Below are 20,297 nucleotides of genomic sequence, written 5' to 3' on the forward strand. Positions count from 1 at the left end.
TGAAACCTTAAACGATTACGATTACGAGCTTCGTTACCATCCCGGAAAGGCAAATGTGGTAGCCGATGCCTTAAGTCGAAAAGAAAGAGTGGTGCCTCTTTGTGTCCGAGCTATAAACATCACCATTCACACAAACCTTAATAGCCAAATTCGGGTAGCCCAAGATGAGGCTCTCAAGGATGAAAATGTTTCACACGAGCTCTTGAATATTCTCGTCTCTTGATTCGAAGTTAGGGAGACCGGACTTCGATATTTCGCTGGAAGGATTTGAGTGCCTAGATATGGGGGCCTACGAAGTCTTATTTTAGATGAAGCCCATAAGTCACGATACTCGATTCACCCCTGTGCCAATAAGATGTACCACGACCTTAAACAACAATATTGGTGGCCGAACATCAAAAGGGACGTAGCTACTTATGTTTCCAAGTGTTTGACATGTTCCAAAGTCAAAGCCGAACACCAAAGACCATCCGGACGACTTCAACAACCCGAGATCCCGTAATGGAAGTGGGAAAGGATAACGATGTATTTTATCACCAAACTACCAAAAACGACGGGCGGTTATGATATCATTTGGGTTATTGTTGACCGTCTCACCAAATCCGCACACTTCCTTGCCATGAAAGAAACGGACAAAATGGAGAAACTTGCACAACTTTACATTAAGGAGATGGTAGCCCGACACGGTGTACCTTTATCGATTATCTCCGACCGAGATGGCCGTTTTGTTTCTAGATTTTGGCTTACCTTGCAAGAAGCGTTGGGAACGCGTTTAGACATGAGCACCGCCAATCATCCACAAACTGATGGGCAAAGCGAACGCATAATTCAAACCTTGAAGGACATGTTACGAGCTTGCGTGGTTGATTTTGGAAAAGCTTGGGACAAGCACTTACCTCTCGCCGAGTTCTCTTACAATAATAGTTATCACGCGAGTATTAAAGCCGCACCTTTTGAAGTGCTATATGGCCGAAAATGGCGTTCACCTCTTTGTTAGGCCTAAGTGGGTGACGTACAAATCATCGGACCCGAACTCATTCACGAAACCACCGAGAAGATCGTACAAATCCGAGATAGGCTTCGGACGGCCCGGAGTCGTCAAAAGTGCTACACCGACAAAAGACGCAACGACCTCGAATTTCAAGTCGGTGACCGAGTAATGTTAAAAGTCGCACCTTGGAAAGGTGTAATCCATTTTGGGAAACGCGGGAAGCTAAATCCGCGGTATATTGGTCCTTTCGAAATCTTGGATCGTATTGGGACCGTTGCTTATCGTTTAGATCTTCCGCCTCAATTGAACTCCGTTCATCCTTCCTTCCATGTATCTAACTTGAAAAAGTGTCTTGCCGAACCCGATATCGTCATCCCTCTCGAGGAACTTACTATTGATGACAAACTTCATTTTGTGGAAGAACCGGTTGAAATTGTGGACACCTCCGTCAAGACGTTGAAACAAAGCCGAATTCCGATTGTTAAAGTCCGTTGGAATGCCAAAATGGGACCCGAGTTTACTTAGGAAAGGCAAGATCAAATGCAAAAGAAATACCCTCACTTGTTCCCGGTTCCGGAAACGCAAGATCCCGAGGAAGAAACAACGATTACTACGCTTGCTTAAATTTCGGGACGAAATTTCTTTTAAGGAGTAGGTAATGTAACATCCCGCCTTTTTCTGTTTACTTTTCCGTTTAATTATTTAAAGTCTGTTATATGTTTATAACATCCCTCGTTAATACTCGTTTTAAAAATATCTCGTTTAGGTAATTCACGCACTCGCAACCGAACTCGAGGGACTAAAATTGCCAAAGTATCAAAGAGGTGACTAGCTTTTTGACTAGTCAACCCACCTCCCCATTTTCTTTTTCATTTCATTTCCATTTTCATTAAATACTTTCCAAATTTCTCTCAAATCATCAAACAAGGAATCATCATCTATTTTCAATCGATCAAGCTTCAATCCAAACAAATTACATATTTGGAATCCTTGCAACTTCCTCTTCGATTCCATACCGATTTCATCAAGTTTGGGTAACTTTCTAAAATCACTAGATTTTGTGTTCTTGATATTTTGAACTTATAAAGTTGTTATTTAGTGTCTATGGCTCAAGTCTAACATGAATATATGATTTATATGCTCGATTTCGTTACTTGAAGTAACTAGCTTGAGTATGAACTTTGGTATATTTGATTTGGTGATTTGGTTGCTTGAATGTTGTTAAATGTTATAAATGCATATATTAAATGTGTTCCTAGTATCACTAGCTTCAAATTGATGTGTAGGTTGCTTGAGAAAACTTCGATATATATATATATATATATATATATATATATATATATATATATATATATATATATATATATATATATATATATATATATATATATATATATATATATATATATATATATATATATATATATATATATATATATATATATATATATATATATATATAAACTTGATTAATGATTTTGGTGAATTTGGGTTAGGGTTTGATAAGCTTGAAATGGATATTTGATGCATTGAATACCATGAATTATTGTTAGTAAGTAGTTAGTTGTCTTGTATGCTTGATTATCTACAAAACGGCGTGTTTTATGTGTGCATTAAATGCCCGAATCATAAATGTACACTTGTAAGATTTGAAGCATTAAATGTGTGCATTGATTTATCAATTGATTTGAAAAGTCGGTTATTGCAAATAATGTTTTTGGTTGGTGAAATGTATTTAGTTGTGTTCTTTGTCAAATTAGCTTTCCAACGATGTAAAATGCGTGTCGTAAGAGTTTACGGTTCGTGATTTATGTGAAAATGAAGTTTGATTTGAGACTTGGACAATTGAGACTGACCAGGTACCAGCACCCGTTGATCGCCGCGGCGCGGCAATCCTGGGTCGCGGCGCGACATATAACGTGTTCAGGTTCTGACCTACATGTCAATTATATGAAAAATATTTGGCACACTATGGACCTCCGATTCACATGAGACTTGTTCTAACATGCTTATATATGAATAACTAGCATAGAAAAATAGTTCGAGACCCGACCCGAACGTGTTGACTTTTTCGTTGACTTTGACCGACCGAAGTTCCACTTTTTGTCAAACTTAACCAACTGATTATGCAACCTTCCTAACTTGTTTCTATACTTGTATCTTGCATGAAACTTGACAATTTGATTCACATGCTACATAATCGAGTCATAACGAGCCATAGGACTAATTGAACTTCTTTGATCAAACATGATTATCAATATTGATACAACCTATTTGTTTAGGTCAAGACTAGCATTGTTCTTTGCACACGTCACTTGTCGAAGTACTTATTTACTCTTGCGCTTAAGGTGAGATCATAGTCCCACTTTTTACTCTTTTGAACTTACTCTTGGGATGAGAAACATAAACGCTTCTTTTGACTAAGTGAACACAAGTACATGAAAACAAACATTCTACATACGAGTTTAGAACAAAAATCCTCAATTCGATTATCCTTAGTTACACTTGACCGTGTAAGCGAGAACTTATGTTATATGGCCATATGGGTTTGACAAACCCTCATTCGGACGGTTCGCTACCGTTATTCGGATGAAATATATTTTCGGGAAACAGTGTATGTTCTAACACTATTGTGATGGGGTACTATTGAAGGAAACGTTAAGCCTTGATAATTGGGTGCTCATGAATATTAACTTTTAGAATGTATTACTATTTATCAATGATGCAAATCTTGTAGTTCGACGTACTTTTACTCATTTACGTACTTAAACCTATGATTTCACCAATGTTTTCGTTGACAGATTTCTATGTTTTTCTCAGGTCCTTGATCATTAGGTGATACATGCTTCCGCACATTCTTTTTGATACTTGCTTTGGATGTCGAGTATACTTGCATATGTGGAGCATCTTTTGACTACTTTAAACTGTGTCGCACGTGTTTCATTTGTACTTTAAACATCGTTATGTACTAGTTATGGAAACTACTTTTGTAAACTTTGAAACATCCACACTTATGAAATGAATGCAACATATTTTCGGTCAAACTTTGTCTTAAGGACTTATGACCATGTAATGGGACCTACGTAGACGGCGCCGTCAAACATGATTTGGTCGGGTCGCTACATTAACTAACCAATTAAGACTAATAAACACCAATTAACACTTTGAAACCCTAGGTTAGTTATTATTGAGTCCTCATGACTCAATCTTACCCAAGAACTCTCAAAATCACCAATAATGGGTTTTATGTTCATCACTAACCCAAACCCTAACCCTTAAACAAATTAAAATAAGGAAATCAAAGTTAGGACATACCACTACAATCAAAACGTAGCTAGTGGATAGATGAAAAACTTTAATACACTCGCTTTGGCCCGAAATCAACTTCTTCTTCCTTGATTTAAGCTTTCTCTCTCTTAAATGGGTTTCTCACTCTAGAACCTTAAATGGGAGAGATGATGTGGTTGGTGATGATGTTGAATGTGTTTCAACCACCCCTCAACTGGCCACTAAAGTCCTAAACTCGTTCTCAAGTGCAAATACAAGAATGCCCCTCATTAAACTTTAATTTAAAAAGCAGAAATCTGTGCGCGGCGTGCACTCCTACTCCTGCGCAGCGCGCACAAGGTGTCTGAGCAGGTTATGACTTCTGTTTAAATACATAATGCAGCCCACACTTTATGTACCCTATTTACACTCTGTACAATAATTATTCGGGTCTTACAACTCTCCCCCACTTGAATTGGAGCGTGTCCTCGCGATCCAAGCCGCATGACAAGAGGGAAGATACACCAACACAAACTCTTCGGGCTCCCACGTAAACTCGAAACCTTTACTACGACGCCATTAAACTTTATAAGTTCTCACCTCTTTATTTTTCAACCTCTTCACCTTTTCATCGAGTATAGCAATCGGCTCCTCAACATATTCTAACTTGTTGTTTAGCTCAATCTCGTCTAATGGCATCCATGAAGAATCATTCGCAAGACACTTACGGAGATGGGAAACATGAAATGTATTATGTATCCCCGCAAGCTCTTTGGGTAACCAGCATGAGCTAAAATTTTAAATGGCCCAATAAACCGAGGAGCTAACTTTCCCCGTTTTCGGAAACGAAAAATACCCTTCCATGGTGAAACCTTAAGCATCACCATGTCACCTTCTTGGAACTCAATCGGTCGCCTACGTTTATCGGCATAATATTTTTGCCTATCTTAAGCCGCTTTCAAATGAGTCTGAATCATCTCAATCTTACTATTCGTCTCTAACACCAAATTGGTACTCCCGATTTCCCTTTGTCCCACTTCACCCCAACAAATTGGAGTTCGACACCTTCGCCCATAAAGCATCTCATAAGGTGGCATTCCAATACTAGTATGATAACTATTGTTGTACGAGAATTCCACCAAAGGAAAGTGCTCATCCCAACTACCACCGAAATCGATAATACACGCCCGTAACATATCCTCCAATTTTTGATTCGTATGTTCGGTTTGACCGTCCGTTTGAGGATGGTACGCCGTGCTCATTCTCAATTGTGTACCCATATCTTCATGAAACTTATTACAAAACCGAAAAGTGAAACGAGTATCTCGATCTAAAATAATAGATATAGGAACCCCATGTCTCGATATCACCTCCTTGATAAACAACTTTGACAAAGTCTCCGATGATATCGTTTCCCGAATGGAAGAAACAAAGCACTTTTCGTCAATCGATCAACTATCACCCAAATCGTATCAAATTGGGTTCTCGCCGTCTTTGGTTACTTGGTAATAAAAATCCATGGTAATGTGCTCCCATTTCCATTTCGGGACTTCCAATGGTTGTAACTTACCATACGGATTTTGGTGCTCGGCCTTAATTTACAAACACGTGACACATTGTTCAACATACTTTACAACATCACGTTTCGTGCTCGGCCACCAATACTCTTTCTTCAAATCAAATTACATTTTTGTCGCGCCCGGATGAATGGAATACTTTGACTTATGTGCTTCATCAAGTAGCACTCATCGGAAATCTCCCATTCTAGGCACCCACACTCTTCCTTGAAAGGACAACAAACCATGCGGGCCTAAGGTAATGGACTCCATTTGCCTCATGATTCGTTCTTCATGCTTGTTGTTAACAAAAGCTTCAATTTGAATCTCACCGAGCTTTACAAGAAAATCGTTAGTAATAATCATGCGTAACGATTCTACTCGTATCGCCGGATGTTGACTCTTTCGACTTAACGCATCCGCCACCACATTCTCCTTACCCGAATAATAAAGTATTTCACAATCATAATCTTTCACCACATCTATCCACCCACGTTGACGATAATTCAAGTCTCGTTGATCAAAAAGATGTTTCAAACTCTTATGATCCGAATAAATCGTACACTTGACACCGTACAAGTAGTGGAGCAAAATTTTCAACGCATGCACCACCGTCGCCAATTCAAGATCATGAGTCAGATATCTCTTTTCGTGTTCCTTTAATTGTCGAGAGGCATAAACGATGACCTTACCACTTTGCATTAGAACACAACCGATCCCATTTAAAGATGCATCACAATAAACCGTCATGTCTTCTACACCTTCCGGCAACACTAACACCGGAGCTTGACACAACTTCTCTTTTAACAATTGAAAAGCAATTTCTTGCTCGTTTTCCCAATTAAATCTCGCGTTCTTTCTTGTCAACTTCGTTAACGGAGAAGCGATCTTAGAAAAGTCTTGGATAAACCGATGATAATAACCGGCCAATTCGAGAAAACTTCGAATTTCCGTAGGTGTAGTCGGTTGTTCCTAACTTTTTACCGTCTCTATCTTCCCCGGATCTACTTGAATACCTTCCTTGCTCACAATATGGCCAAGAAATTGAACCTCCCTTAGCCAAAATTCACACTTGGAGAATTTAGCATACAACTTCTCCTTCCGCAACGTCTTCAACACTTTACGCAAATGGAGTTCATGTTCCTTCATACTCTTAGAATAAACAAGTATGCCGTCAATGAACACAATTACCGACTTGTCCAACATAGGTTGGCACACTCAGTTCATAAGATCCATGAATGCCGCCGGTGCATTCGTAAGACCAAAAGGCATAACTACAAACTCAAAATGCCCGTATCGTGTTCGAAAAGCCGTTTTCTCAATATCTTCCTCACGAACCCGCATTTGATGATAGCCCGACCGTAAGTCAATTTTAGAAAAATACGTCGCACCTTGGTGTTGGTCAAACAAATCGTCAATCCGAGGTAACGGATAACAATTCTTGATTGTCACTTTGTTCAACTCCCGATAATCAATGCACATCCACATACTACCATCCTTCTTCTTCACGAATAAAACCGGAGTGCCCCATGGCGAAGCAATCGGTCGAATAAAACCCTTTTTAAGCAACTCTTAGGTTTGATTTAACAACTCTTGCATTTCTGTTGGTGCTATATGATAAGGAGTTTTTGCAACGGGAGTAGCCCCCAGAACTAACTCGATGCGAAATTCAACTTGTCTTTCCGCCGGAACACCCGGTAATTCATCCGGAAAAACGTCTTCAAATTCATTAACCACCGGAATTTCACGAATGGATGGTGGCTCTTCACGAGTATCAACCACGTGGGCAAGAAAAGCCATGCCACCACTAGTAAGAAAACGACGTGCCCGTGCATAAGTGCATAATGGCACAAGTCTTCTTCGTTTCTCGCCATGAATAATTAACTCTCCCCCACTTGGGGTCTTTACATAAATAGACTTTTCATGGCTTGCCATATCGGCCCTATAACGATCGAGCCAATCCATACCCACAACAATATCAAATTCACCCAAAGTCATAGGGATAAGATCGATTTTAAACGCTTCGGTACCAAACACAACATTACAATCATTACACACATCAACCCCTAACACCGTCTTACTATCCGCTATTTCAACCTCTACCGAATGACTTAACTTAGCTAGCGGTTTGTTAAGCTTAGACACAAATCGAGGTGACACAAATGACAAACTTGGACCGCTATCAAATAATATCCTTGCCGGATTAGAGTTAACCATGAAAGTACCTGAGACAACTTCATTGGATTGCTTGACCTCATCATTGGTCATTAAGTAATTTCGTCCTCTAGCCGTACCCACCGCCTTCTCTATACGTTTAACATGTTTGGTGTTCAATTCGGGACACTTCGACTTTCGGTGTCCTTGTTTGTTGTAATTAAAGCAAGTGAGCTTGTTTGTCGAAGAAGGCTTTGTACAATCTCGAGACAAATGACCCCGTACCCCACAATTGTAGCAGGTAGGGATAAAACTCCCAAAGCCACCCTTCTTCACGCTATTTACACTTTCAGAACCCTTCTTGTTTTTCTTGTTGGAAAAGTTTGAATGACTCGAACCTTTGAATTTCCTCTTAGAGAAAGAGAAATCGCTTCTTTTCGGAACCTCCGATTCGAAACCCCGAGCCAATTCAAATAACTCATCAAAAGACTTAGCCATTCCCCTACTAATCTTACCCTTCAACTCATCGCTCATGGTACGATAGAAATCTTGCATTAACTTTTGATCATCACCAACATACTCCGGCAAAAACTAGTCTTTGCCAAGAAGGTAGACATGAGAGTAACCAAGTCCATCGAACCTTGTCGCAAATTGTGCAACTCGTCCTGGATTCTACTAAGGTCGGCAGGAGTTCGGTATTCCTTGAAGAATTCCCTTTTAAAGTCTTCCCACGACAAGCTCATACATTGCTCTTCACCATATAATTGAATTTTATCGTCCCACCACAACTTAGCCTCTTCACGCAACATACTAGAACCGTACCTCGTTTTCTTTTCGGGAGGACATTCCGCGGTACGGAAGGCCCCCTCGATGTCATAGATCCAACATGTACTCTTCAACGGATCCCTTACCCCATTAAACATAGAGGGTGGAGCATCCTTGAAATTTTTGTAATGGAAGTCTCGCCTTCCATGTCCACCATTACCATCACCTCCCCTTCGCCTCGAGAATAAATGTTTCTAACTTATAATGCCTCTTCGATTGCGCCATTCATTCGCTCATTGATTAACTCGGTTACTTGCCCATCAACCTTGGCCGTGAATTCGGAGTCCTCACTCGGGCCTCCGTCATTGGTGTCGTGTCCGTTTCTCATCTTCATTCTATAAAACGAAATAGGTTAAACAACAAAAAGATAACACATGACACACACATACCACACCGCCCCATCTTGCTCAACAATCATCGTACATCGCTTGCTTGACACGACTTGGACCCGTAACAATGGTAGCTAGTCATTGTTACGTGAGCACGTCGCATTAATCTTGCTAGTACAATGTCTATCTCGCTTGATGATTGCAAACACAACATAAAACAATTAGTGCAAGGTTAGTTCACATATACTTAAGCACTAACCAATTCTCGGTCCGACCCGTCTCCTACAAGTACCGCATAAAACGCATACACAATAAAGTCTAAGTCTAGGCACCTATCTCAAGTCGCCTAAATCCCTTAGACCATGCTCTGATATCACTTGTAACAACCCAACCCAATATTCAACCGAAAACATACCAAGAAAAAAAAAATTACAAAGGGGTGCGCGGCGCGCAACACCTCTTGTGCGCGGCGTGCACAAGCTGCTTCAGCTTCTGTCCGAATTTTGCATTTTTCGTTTAATGATCTCCTACTTCCCGTCATATTTAGAAGAAAAACTTTTCACATCACATTATAATAGTTAAAACTAACACGTTTCAATGATAAAAAAAGTTTTACGAAACCGGGCCCACATATGCCGAATTACGAGTTTCGTACAATATATAAGTTTCGACCACATTAGTTTAAATTCCAAACTACACTTTGATCATGGTGTTTGGGGGTTAAACTACCCAAATCTTGGTCAAACTTCAAAAGCTAAACGTCCCAAAAAGCGTCTCCTAACAACACAAGCGGGATCACTAGTCCGAACCAATACCATTTCCCTTGTCCACACCGAAGCCTATAAAAGGTAAACAATGAGAGGGTAAGCAAAATGCTTAGTGAATACAATAATTATACATATACATATATAACTCACTTACTTGCAAACACTTACACCATTTTCGCATACATACTAGCAATATAATTTGCATACCATCATAAAGTATAACGCTAAAATTCCCGATAACACAAGCTAGTATAACAATAGCATATAACACAAGCAATATAATATACTATACCACAAAACACAAATATTGATGTTCACAACATCCATTAGTATTCAAATTCCAAGGCTAGCCCTACGAATGGTATCGTCAACATCGAACTTTAATCCCATCCATCCCAATTAATGTGGTATCGTCAACATTGAACTTAAAACCCACACATATGAGGTATCGTCAACATCGAACTTTAAGCCCTCATCGAATGTTACTACAATAGTGGTATGGCTTCGTCAACATCGAATTTAAATCCATACATGAGGTATCTTCAACACCGAACTTTAAACCCTCATCCAACAACAATAGTGGTATGGCATCGTCAACATCGAACTTTAAATCCATACCCCACAAGCAAATAAATCATATACATACATATATAATTATTCCAATCAGCTTAACGCTTCGGTGACGGTTTTATACTTCCGCAAGCTTCAAAGTAATGTACCTAATACATTAAGTACTCAATTAACACACGAACTAGTTGGACTAAACACCAACAATACACTCTTGTGCATTTAATGACTTAAATGCATTAAATGACCCATTTCACCATTTAAAGTCAACACATCCATTTTGGGTTATCCACTAACCCAAATAACACCCATTTACTTAATATCTAGGTTTGCTAGTGATGTCGTTAAGATCGTGTCCTTTTATTTTGATCGGATTTAGATTGAATTTATTACACGAATTGGTTGTGATTATATGGCGTTCTTATGATTTCGGATTGATTTTACACATATAGGCAACTTTGTCCTATCCGTATAGTAATAGTTTATTTGGTAAATCCGGTTCGTTCCACAGGGAGATGGAGTTTTCAAGATTTTTTAATTGCTAAAAGTTAATCTATTTAAAAGGGGGATTTTGGATTAGGGTTTACTACTTAATTGAACAGAATTTAAATTTAACTAAAACAAAATAACTAAATTAACGACAATAAAAATACAATTTAACTAATTTGACAAAATAGAAGAAATAAGGTTTTTCATGGCAATATAGCAAAATGGTAAAAAGTAATTAAAATTTACTATATGGTAAAAAGTGAAATTGAAGAGATTTATAAGAAGGTAAAGTAGTGGCTACTAAAATATGTCCCCTCTGGATTTATGGATTGTTTTTAAGTCCGGTTATGATGTTTTAATATATATCCTTATATTATATCTTCCGATTTATAAAGATTTAACTAACTAAAATTAAATCTAACTTTCGTTTCGATCTCGTTTTAGCGAATTAAATTATACCCCGAATATTTAAATTGAGATTTAATCCAGTTTTTACTTTCGTTAAAACCAAAATTATAACGGTCTTACCCTTTTTATAATTACACGATTATGTAAATTATAATATTACCCAAACCACCGAATCACACTTCTAAATTGTTGTCAATAATTTGTCCATATGTCCGTCTAGATCACCGAGGTGTTGAAGCACAATTTATGTCAATTTAATGCACTTTAGTTTATCAATTTTAATAAATTATCTGATAAGGGTGAAAATATTTAATTATATAACAATGGGCCGGTGATTAAAATTAATATTAAAAATAGTAAAAGTTACATCATAATATTATAATATGGTTCAATCCATTTATCCAGAGGTTCTACATTTTAGTTACCACTATGAGTATTTTGTTGGACATTATAACGGCGTAAAAATATAAATTATATAAAGTGGACATGGTAACAACAATAATAATAATAATAAATGATAACAATAATAAATAATAATAATAACGATAGTAATAACAACGACAATAACGATACGTGAAAATAAAGTTGGAACGTGGAGACTTACAGCGAGTTGGAACGGTAAAAAGCTATATAATTAGCGTAGCGGTACCCGGACAGAACTCCGACTTAAAACCCGTAATTTAAATGTTACAATAACCTTATTATTAAAATAAACTTAAATTGAAATTATAATATAAATATATATATGTATTACAGAAGAGAAAAGAAAATATATATCTATAAAGCTCGAGCAAACTGGCTTTTTATAGATATGTGGCCTGCTACAGTAACCCATGCGATCGCATGGGTTTTATGCCTATTTCCCATGCGATCGCATGGCCGCCAGATCCAGCACACAATTTTTTGGATTTTTACTTGTCGACATATTATAAAAATATATATAATATACAAATAATTTATATAATTATTTAAATATTATATTATATTCTTGTGCATAGTTGACTCATAATTTTGGCTCCGATGTCTCGTACATTTACGCCCAGTTTATGTCTCAGTCCCGGTTTCTCGAACGTCTTTTCGTACAATTTAATATCGTGTAATTTTCGTTCCGCGACTTGCGTTCTTGTCAATCTTTAGACGTTTTTCTTCGATAATTTAAATCACTTGGAGTGTAACTTGTACGTTTGAGCATTTTGGATGTTTTCGCCTTTTAAATCTTCGTTTTCAACTTTAAATCTTCATTTTTGAGCGATCTTCGTCTTTCGTCTTCGCACTTATTTATTTAAACAATTACAACTAAAAATAAGGAAATTACAATTAAAAACATTACATTTTGGAACGATATTGCGACTAACTATATGTTCGTTTGGAGCAATATCAATTATCCCTACACTTGAACGTTGCTTGTCCTCAAGCAATATATATCTTGAAATAAAACAAACTTCACACAAATCACTTCTTTATTCTTCACACTTTATACATCAGTGATTTTGGTACGGTGGTATAAACAATGATAGTAATAATAAAACCATGGTTAAAGGTGGGTGTGCCATCCACAGTTGCCTCGGGTTCAGGTCAACGACACTTGCAATCAAATAGCAATTTACTTTCGGTTTCCAAAGCAAAGTGCACATTTGAACGGCGGTTTAAAGTCCCACATGACTATGAAAATTTAGATCTTTAAGGAAATTGGATCTTTATGAAAACTTTTGATATTTTGAAAATTTAAGCTAGATTATACCCTAGACAAGTTTTCCGGAATAACCCTTCACCGGTGTTAGCAAAATGATTTTGTGGGTTTTGTGGGTTTCAGATTTTTAAAATTTTAGCTCAAAACTTATGGTTTTGTGTCACCCACTTGCTAATCCTTGTATTAGGAAAGCACACATCCAGTTTACTTGTCCTGTATATTACCTTTCAGTAAACTACCGTCTGGTTGTAAAGGAAAGCGATGAACAAGCAACTGTTAAGGCAATGTCTAATGACATGCTTTTGATTATGGTCCACAACCTGTCGGATGCTATTACTATCCTTTGTAGGAGTAATAGTAAAGATCATCCTATAATTTTTTGGTCTGGCACAAGGTCCTGTCTTCGACCATGCTATGCAACCACCGTTCTTACGGTTGACACCCGATTTGGTTCAGGTGACCTAATGAATTATGATGAATTCTCAGGATTTTACATTCAATGGTAATGAACGCATTAAAAATAGGTTTTTCAGAAAACAAATCGGTTTTAATTTGATCAAAATATTTTCTCGTTCAAGCTCGAGTTTAGATATCATCGAATTCCATGAGTTTGTAATTCTCAATCTTTAAGGTCAATCTCAAGGATTGAGTAATATCAGGCTTAAAAACTGATTTTTAATCTTTAAGGAGATTATCCTTTCTGGGGGTCTGATTCATTAGTCTTATCAAGCTAATTTGTACGGCGCCGTCCCCATTTTACGAGACAGATCCTCTCATGGTTAGGATAAGTCTGACCACATGGCGACCCTGTTTGATGTTGAGGTCCGTGGATTTTCAGCTGATTTTCGAGAAAACTTTTCAAGGTTTTTCGTAGACTCTAAAACTGGCCTGGACGACAACTTCCTGACCTAAATCAAGAAGCGCGTTTCTTTTTCTGAAGACTTTACTTCATATTTAATGATAGAATTGATTCATCGTGTAGATCCATCTTTTCTTCCATTTTCACAATTTAATGGGTAAAACAAATTATACAGCCCAAAGCAAAAGTACCTGCAATAAACTTCATACAAACATGTGATAACTGTTCATATATATTGACAAATCTCCCCACACTTGGCTTTTTCTTGTGTCTTTTTATTCCTAATAAATAAATTCAAGCGTTTTAGTTATTTCTCAATTTATGTCCTTATTTTAGGGTAACAATAATTTCGGTACCCACACCTAGTTTTATCGTTCATAAATATATTAAACAAGATTTGAATTCATTTAGTTAAATTTTTTTTTAAATTTTTCACAAAATTTAGAGAATAAGCAAAGTGTATAAACAAGAGAATTTATAATCCCTCCCCACACTTGAGATCTTGTAATGCCCTCATTGCAATGAAATCAGACTAAATTAAATTCACGAGGGTAATTATAATAGAAAGGGAGTTAAAACCTCTTTATCTAAAAAGCCGTAATTTGCGGGATTTCTATTGATCTTGATTTGTTCGTCATTCCAAAATTTCCGTCATCTTTTCACATGTTTCGTCAAAAATTGGTTGATTTTGCTGAACTGAATTCCAGTATTTGAAAATGCGTCTTTTACCCTTATTATAAAATAAACTACAAACATATATACATATTTTTGAAGTTAGGTATATTAACCCACTTTCGTATAAATTTTTTTTTTTCATACTTTAGATCAATAATATTAAAATAGTGATAACAAAATTTTTCGCCCCTTTCTTGGGTAAAGCAATTTCGGTTCTATGACCTAGTTTTCAACTCACGACGAATTTTAGAAATCTTTTTTTTTTAAACTTAATGAAATAAAGTAAATTTTGTTTTTAAATCACACAAAATTTAAATTTAAAAAGAATATTAATTTCATACAAAACTAAAAAAAATTCAGAATGGAGGGAGAAGACTAGTTCTTTAGTGTCTGCTAGCGGAAAAGACCAATCGGGCTCCACTCTTGAAATAATTTGAAACGTTTTAAGAAGGCGAGTGGTTAGCTAAAATTACCCTGAATTCATTTGTCCTTAGGGTAGAATGTGATGTCATCTCTTTCAGTGTTGTTGAACCCTTCATAGTAGAATTTAAGTTTGTGACCATTCACATTGAAAATACCACCATTCTTGTCATATAACTCTACGTATCCGGATGGAAATACTTGTTTTACTTCATACGTTCCTCTCCATCGGGACTTAAGTTTCCCAGGTGAAAACTTAAAACGTGATTGAAAAACTAGAGCTTTGTCCCCTGGTTCAAATGTTTTCTTCTCTTTTAAGCGAGCATCGTGCCATTTCTTAGTTCTCTCTTTGTAAGATCTTGAGTTTTCATATGCTTGAAGTCTTAGCTCGTCTAATTCATGCAATTGTAAGAATTGATTTTCTCCGGCTTCCACAAGGTCTGTATTACATTCTTTTATTGCCCAATATGCCTTGTGTTCAACCTCGACAGGTAGATGACACGCCTTACCATATATTAATCGGAAAGGAGTGGTACCAATGGGCGTTTTGAATGCGGTTCTAAATGCCCATAGCGCATCATCTAGCTTTCGATGCCAGATTTTTGGATTATTCTTAACTGTTCTTTCTAAAATTCGTTTAAGACCTCGATTTGTGTTTTCAACTTGGCCACTCGTTTGAGGGTGGTAAGAAGTTGAGAAACGATGATTAACTCCATACTTTTTAAGTACTTTCTGGAGTAATTGATTTGTAAAATGAGTTCCACGATCACTGATTAATGCTTTTGGAAGCCCGAATTGTGAGAAAAGGTTTTTAAGAAAGCTGACTATAACTCGAGCATCGTTAGTGGGTAGAGCTTTTTCTTCTGCCCATTTAGAAACATAATCAACTGCTACGAGAATGTATTTGCATTTGTTAGAAGCGGGGAATGGACCTATGAAGTCAATACCCCAAATGTCAAATACTTCGCATACTAGGATGCTTTGTTGTGGCATTTTGTCTCTCTTGGAGATATTTCCAGATCTTTGACAAGCGTCACAGGTTTTTACCATGTTGTAAGAATCTTTGAAAATAGTAGGCCAGTAAAAACCTGAGTCAAAGACCTTCTTAGCTGTATAGCTTGGTCCGAAATGTCTACCAGCTGGTCCTTCATGACAGTGCTCTAGAATTTGTTGCGCTTCTTTGCCATATACACATCTACGAATAACTTGATCTGCTCCTATACGAAAGAGATTAGGGCTTTCCCAGAAGTAAAACTTTAGATCAGCGAAAAATTTCTTCTTTTGCTGATAGGTTTGATTTTTAACAAGAATTCTTGCGGCTAGATAATTGGCAAAGTCCACAAACCATGGAATTTCTTCTTCCATTTTAATTTTCATAAGGAATTCGTCTGGAAAAGTATCGTGAATAATAGATTCATCGAGTGTTTCTAAGTTAGGATTTTCAAGACGGGACAAGTGATCTGCAGCGAGATTTTCAGCACCCTTTTTATCCTTGATTTCAATGTCAAATTCTTGTAGGAGAAGAATCCAACGAATTAGTCTCGGTTTAGCATCTTGCATTTTGAATAAGTACTTTAGGGCTGAATGATCGGTATAAACAATTGTTTTAGATAACACTAGGTAAGATCTAAAATTATCGAAAGCAAAAACTACTGCAAGAAGCTCCTTATCAATAGTTGTGTAATTCAACTGAGCTCTTGTAAGTGTTTTACTTGCATAGTAGATTGGTTGAAATTTGTTATCTTGACGTTGACCTAAAACAGCTCCTAGCGCGAAATCAATAGCATCACACATTAGCTCGAAAGGTTTGGACAAGCCGGGTGATACCATAATGGGTGCATTCGTAAGTTTCTCTTTCAGAATGGAGAAAGCATTTCGACATTCATCGTTGAAATCCAATGTACAGTCTTTCTCAAGAAGTTTAGTCACGGGTCGTGCGATTTTGAAAAAGTCCTTTATGAATTGCCGATAGAATCCCGCATGACCAAGGAAACTACAAATTCCCTTAACAATTGTTGGAGGAGGAAGTTTTGAAATAACGTCGATCTTAGCTTTGTCTACTTCCATTTCAGCTCGAGAAATCTTGTGTCCTAAAACAATGCCTTCCTTCACCATGAAGTGGCATTTCTCCCAGTTTAAAACAAGATTTGATTCTTCACAACGAATTAGCATTCGTTCAAGGTTTGAGAGACATGAGTTGAAGGAGTCTCGAAAAACAGAGAAATCGTCCATAAAGACTTCTATACTTTCTTCAATCATGTCATAAAAATTGCCATCATACACCTTTGGAAGGTGCCTGGTGCGTTGCATAATCCGAATGGCATTCGTCGGTAGGCAAAAGTACCAAATAGACAAGTAAATGTGGTCTTGTCTTGGTCTTTTGGATCAATTGGAATTTGAAAATAACTGGAGAATCCATCAAGAAAACAGTAGTAATCTTTTCCCGCCAAACGTTCTAGCATTTGGTCGATAAATGGTAGCGGGAAATGATCTTTTCTTGTAGCGTCGTTTAGACGACGATAGTCTATACAGACTCTCCACCCAGTGACTGTTCTTGTAGGAACGAGTTCGTTCTTATCATTTAGAATAATAGTCGTACCTCCTTTCTTGGGTACTACTTGTACAGGACTTACCCACGGGCTATCGGATATAGGGTAAATTAACCCGGCATCAAGTAATTTGATAACCTCCTTTTTGACAACTTCTTTCATGTTAGGGTTTAACCTCCGTTGCCTTTGTACAACGGGTTTAAAATCTTCTTCCATTAGAATTTTGTGAGTACAATAAGCAGGGTTAATTCCTGGAATATCAGTTGTTTTCCAAGCAATTGCCTTTTTGTGGGTTTTTAAAATAGACATTAACCTACCCTTTTCGTCATCGGAAAGTTTTGATGAAATTATGACGGGTAATTGTGACGTTCCTTGGAGATAAGCATACTCCAAATGTTCCGGAAGTTCTTTAAGTTCCAAGGTGGGTGGTTCTTCCAAGGAAGATTTTATCCAGAACCTATTACCATCGGTAATTTCTTCAAAAGGTTCATCTTCCCCTGGAATTTCTTCTTCTACGTATTCTTCATCAGTGACTACCTTCAATAGCTTGTCTAACTCTATATCGACATCAAAATCTTCACCTTCACCTATCTGGGTAAAATCTGAGGTGTCGACATTTAATAGTTCTTGTAGTTCTTCCTTAATACAACGATCAATAATGTCTATTTGGAAACATTCGTCATCAGGAGACATAGGGTGCTTCATAGCCTTATCTATGTTCAATATAATTCTATCCTCCCCCACACCTAAGCTGAGATTTTTCTCTTTTACGCGCACAATTGCATCTGCAGTATTTAGAAAGGACGCCCTAGAATTAGGGGAACCTTACTATCTTCTTTCATTTCAAGAACAACGAAATCAGCAGGAAAGATTAAGTGATTTACTTTAACCGGTAGGTTTTCAGCAATGCCAATAGGATAGTTGTAAGTTCTATCAGCTAATCGTATACACATCCTAGTTGGTTTTAAATCACCTAAGTTCAATTTTAAGTACAAGGAGTGAGACATAAGGTTAATGCTCGCTCCTAAATCAGCTAATGCATCGTACATTACTGAATCTCCCATCAGACAAGGAATGACTAAACTTCCAGGATCTCCAAGTTTTGGTGGCAAATTTTGCTTTTGTAAAATTGCCGAACATTCCTCATTAAGGAATGTGGTTGAAACTTCTGCATATTTTCCTTTGTCTGCTATAAGATCTTTGATAAACCTTCCATAATTCGGCATACCCGCAAGAACATCTACAAGCGGTACATTTATACAAATTTGCTTAATCATGTCAGCAAACTTGTTATATTATGCTTGTAATTTATCTTTCTTCAAACGTTGCGGATATGAAATTGGAGGTTTGTATACCTTCAATGGTGGTTTATTTTGAGTCTTTGGTGGACTTGTGGTTGGCATCGTATTTTCTTCCACCACAGGTTCATTTTCTTGTGAAACATGAATAGGAGTGAGAGGCTTTGGAATCTCTGGGTTAATGGTTAACCCAGTTCGCGTAGTGATTAAATTAACTTGCGAAATATTACTTGAATTTTGAGTTTCCTTACCCTTAGGGTTTGGTTGCGTGTTTGATGGTAAAGTTCCCGATTGCCTTTCAGCAAGCAATTGGGATATTCTTCCCATATCTCTTTCAAGGTTTTGAATTGACGCTTGATGATTCCTTTGTACTTGCTCGTTTTCCGTTTGAGATTGATGTAATTGTGTCTTCTCTTGCTCATTCGTTTCTGATTGACTTTTGACAAAATTCATCATAACTTCTTCAAAGTTAGATTTCTTCTCTATTGGTTGTGTTTTATGATTTTGTTGTTGATATGGTAATTGAGGTAATGGTTGTTGTTGGAAATTTTGTTGAGGTGGAAATGGAGGTTGGTTTCTATTGAAAAAGCCAGGTGGTCCATTTCTTTAAAAAGCAAAATTCTTTGGGATTTGATATCCTAGGTTTGCAGGTTGATAATTAGAATTTCCTCCTTGAAAATTTCCTTGTCTTTGATTGGCCATAAAATTAACTTGTGCTACTGAATTCATTGGCTGATCATTGATATCACAATCTTTCGTGAAATGTGGCTGTCTACAGATTTCACAGCCTACTTGCAATGCTAAAACTGTTGAATTTAGTTTCTCTATTTCTCTTCCAAACTTTTTGAATTGATTCGACAGTGAAGCTATGGTTGTATTGTTGTCTTCATTTTCTTCAAGGCTTGCCACCGTCCTTCTAGGTAGTTGATCTCTAGACGGTGTCCATTCAAAAGTATGAACTGACATGTCTTCTAACATGTCATATGCTTGATTTGGTGATTTGTACATAAATACTCCTCCAGCGGAGGAATCTAATATACCACGAGTATGTTCATCAATACCACGATAAAAAGTTTGAACTATTTGCCCTTTTTGCAATCCGTGTTGCGGACAATTTCGTAACATTCTTTTTAATCTTTCCCATGCATCATAAAGAGTTTCATCCGACTTTTGTTTAAAAGTGGTGATTTCAGTTCTAAGTCTTTCGGCTTTTGCCGGTGGGAAAAATCGGGTAATGAATTTTTCTCTTAATTCGTTAAAAGTTGTGATAGAATCAGGTTTTGATGCTTTCAACCATGCTTTTGCGTCTCCGATTAACGAGTACGGAAAAGTTCTTAACTTAAATGCATCTGAAGAAACATCTTTGTTTTTGTACAGTTCACATAAATCTTCAAAAGCTTCTAAATGTTCTATCGGATTGTTATTAAGTCTTCCGTCAAATTGGTTTTCACGA

General features: G+C 37.2%; 1 non-coding gene across 1 annotated transcript; it reads left to right on the plus strand.

Moving 5' to 3' along the window:
* Positions 1-19,940: 19,940 nt before the first annotated feature.
* LOC139903737 (small nucleolar RNA R71) lies at positions 19,941-20,047 on the plus strand. Its single transcript, XR_011778532.1, has one exon. It is a non-coding gene; the product is annotated as a small nucleolar RNA R71 (small nucleolar RNA).
* The last annotated feature ends 250 nt before the right edge of the window (positions 20,048-20,297 follow it).

The sequence above is a fragment of the Rutidosis leptorrhynchoides genome, chromosome 3, assembly GCF_046630445.1.
Source record: "Rutidosis leptorrhynchoides isolate AG116_Rl617_1_P2 chromosome 3, CSIRO_AGI_Rlap_v1, whole genome shotgun sequence".
Lineage (NCBI taxonomy): Eukaryota > Viridiplantae > Streptophyta > Magnoliopsida > Asterales > Asteraceae > Rutidosis > Rutidosis leptorrhynchoides.